Genomic DNA, 3,299 nt, shown 5'->3' on the forward strand with positions numbered 1-3,299 from the left:
TATTTGATCCTCTTTTTTGACCATCATATACCACTCTATTTTGATCCTATCTACCACTACAAAATAAACTGATACCAAACTCTGTCTTGTTAGTAAGGCCATCTTATCCAAAGCACTGTTAACTTGGAAGCTGAAATGTACATGGTACTTTGTCAACTTCTCCATCCATTGTCTAGTTAAGACAATGTAAATTATAACTTAAAGGTACTAAGCCTTTAAGTAAAATTTACAAAATTACATTAATATTAACAAACAACAGATGAAATGCAAAGCCTAGCTGTAACCAAGCTCTGCAACTATGGGTTCCACTTAGGAAAGCAATTCTTTCTTTAAAAAAATGAATTGGCTACAGTTTCCAAGCAGCAGATGGGTAGGTTTGAATCTAATTTTCTGCTACTGCTGAGTTAAATCTCATGATATCTTAATTTACCTCTTCACTCCCTCCTTCCATTATGTCTTTCAGATTCACCATGACAACTGCTTTTCTATTCACTTCTTCTCTAGTTTCTTCTACCTCATAATTTAGAAACCTTTCTGCTTTGCCCAAAAATGTTCTCATCCTCCAGAGGAAAGGTTAGGTATTTAATCTTATGTATTCCTTTGATTTCTAGAAGTACCATCAGGACTTTATTCCTAGAAAATATATATATTTTTAAATTTCTTAATACTAGAAACAAAAACTATTTAGTTATTTAGGATGTCCTGGATAGGAGCTAGGCATAAGGATCAAACACAGATGTGGCATATTAAAAATGGCTTCAAATACAATGAAATCCTCCTACTGAGAGGTGAGATTTAATGCCCCTTTCTTTGATTTGGGTTGACCTTAGAGACTTGTTTGACAATGTAATATGGCAGTAATATTACTCTGAGATTTCCAAGATTAAGTCATATAAAGGCTTACAGCTCCTGGCTGAGTTTCTAGAAACACTTACTCTTGGTTCCCTCAACTACCATGTGAGAAGGATAGATACCCTACTGCAGAGAAAATATCAGGGTTCCAGAGACTGAATGGAGAAAAAGAAGGGCCCAGCTGAGCCCAGTCTTCCATCCATCCTTGCTAAAGTGCCATACATATGAGTGAAGCCATCTTGGACCATCCAGACCACAAGCTAAACAATTCTTAGTGACCCCTGCTAGTGCTGTGTTGAAGCAAAAAGATTCCCCTGCAGAGCTATACCTTAATTCTTCACCATAAAATGATAAAATAAAATAATATGATTGTTGTTTTAGGTCACAAAATTTTGGAGACAACTGTTATGAAGCCATAGCTCACTGGAACATAATTCAAAAATCCAATACATTAACAGAGCTCATTGTTCAGATGGACAGTGAGAGTAGTAAGATTGCTATCACAGCACTTAATCCTATAACTATGACGCAGTTTATATTTTGCATTAAATGCTACAAAATATTGTGGGGTTTGAAACAAATTATCTTGAAGTATCTAAATGACTACAATTTAAGTTAAAGACTATCTTATATTCGTTCCATTCTATTTTATAATCACTGTGAATTTTTTAAAGAACCTGTTTTAAGATCAACAAGAAGCTATTTTGAAATCAAATAAGTGCGGTACATCAGGAATGAGATAAAAGAATGTTTAGAATGACAGTAACATTATTCAAAAACTTCTAAATCTCCTTAAGAACCATATATAATGAATATATTTATTTATTTGTTGACTTTGTGAGTTAATTTGAAGCCAAAACTCAACATCAGTGTTGCTAGTTCTTAGCTTCTCTAGACTTGCAAAAAAATCACTTTCTTTATTTCTATGTTTTATTACTGTGTCTGCCAGTTAAACAGAATCTGCTAGCATATATTCTGAGCCTCTGACTGTTAGACTGTTAGACAGCAGAAATGATGATGAGAGAACAGCAGTCAGTGCCTAGGCAACCCTCTTTCATCCTGAGGACATCACTGATGGTTCTTTTTGTTTTTCTTTTGTTTTGAATACACATACACCTACATAAATATAGGGCTGTCATTATAATCTACTGTTAAGAATGCCTTAATTCAATCATCAGAACTTGTATGGAATCTGGCAAAAGAGAATAAAGGAAGAGTATTTGTGCTAAATGTGTTTGGCACAAATGAAAATTGAATTGTAAATGGGGATGACAGCATTGTAGCAAAGAAGTGTAATGCCTTTTAATTCCAGCATCTACACCTTTACTCTCCCTATCCACCATTTTTACCACTTGTATTCTTAGAAGTCACACAAAACAAAACCAAACAAACCATGTTTTGCAAAACAATGCAGCTCTAATTTTATATATTTACTTTTTATTCAATAAAACAAAAAGTTCTAAATAAGTTAAATATGAAATATTATATTATTTTACCTTAAAAAATTTACCTTAAAATTTCTGACCATGATTCTTATGAAGTTTGAAAATATCTCTTGCATGTATTTTCCACTAAACTGTATTTAGTTTTTTGTATTATTAATTTTTTAAAAGTTGAATATTTGACTCCTAAATATGATAAATAAATGACCTTTTAAAACAAAACTCATTTAAAATTTCAAGTATTATAATAATAGGAGACATATTTATTAGATACAAGTTTAAATAAAAGCATGTCTACGGACTCTAATCCCCTAAAGAAACAGTGGGTTCTAAAGCAAAGATCAGGTATATCTGCACAAAAGAAATAAAATTATGACTTCTTTGCCAGGGAGATCTGAATAGTTGTCCCTAGTATAGTCTATTTCATTTTCTAATGATGATATCTGTAAAGCGATTAGGAATATAAAATAATCTTTGCAACAACTCATCAAACCACCACCAAATGATAATTTATTAACAAGAGCTTGAAGAAACTCCATATTCAAAATATACCAATTAGGAAAAAGCTATTCTGTAAACATAAAGCAGATCACTTGCAAAAGTGAGAAGAATTACTTCTATCTCCCACACTGCCTATATACACATTGAAGAATCCAGGAAACCTGGTACAGCACTGCAAAGGAAACAGTTTCTGAGCCTCTTGAATGAGGAGCCAGAATTCGATAGCCTTCTCCCTGTACCATGACTAGCATATATGATCTCTTGCTTCAAGAGATAGTGCTGCCCTCAAACGTACAGATTTCAAGGACCCGAAGGTACTGCTTCAAAAGCTCTGGGAGGAGCAAGCGTAGTAAAGTACATAGTTTTGATTACTATTTTTGAAACATTTGGCTTATTCAGAGTATTAAAACAACAACAACAAAACAGGCAGTGGAGGTATAGAAGTTTCCATTTCTGGAAAATAGAGGGTCACTAGGAGAAAAGTATTTGAAAACTGAAAATTAC

Source organism: Aotus nancymaae, unplaced genomic scaffold (assembly GCF_030222135.1).
Source record: "Aotus nancymaae isolate 86718 unplaced genomic scaffold, 86718_ANA_hifiasm-v0.15.2.pri h1tg000017l, whole genome shotgun sequence".
Classification (NCBI taxonomy): domain Eukaryota; kingdom Metazoa; phylum Chordata; class Mammalia; order Primates; family Aotidae; genus Aotus; species Aotus nancymaae.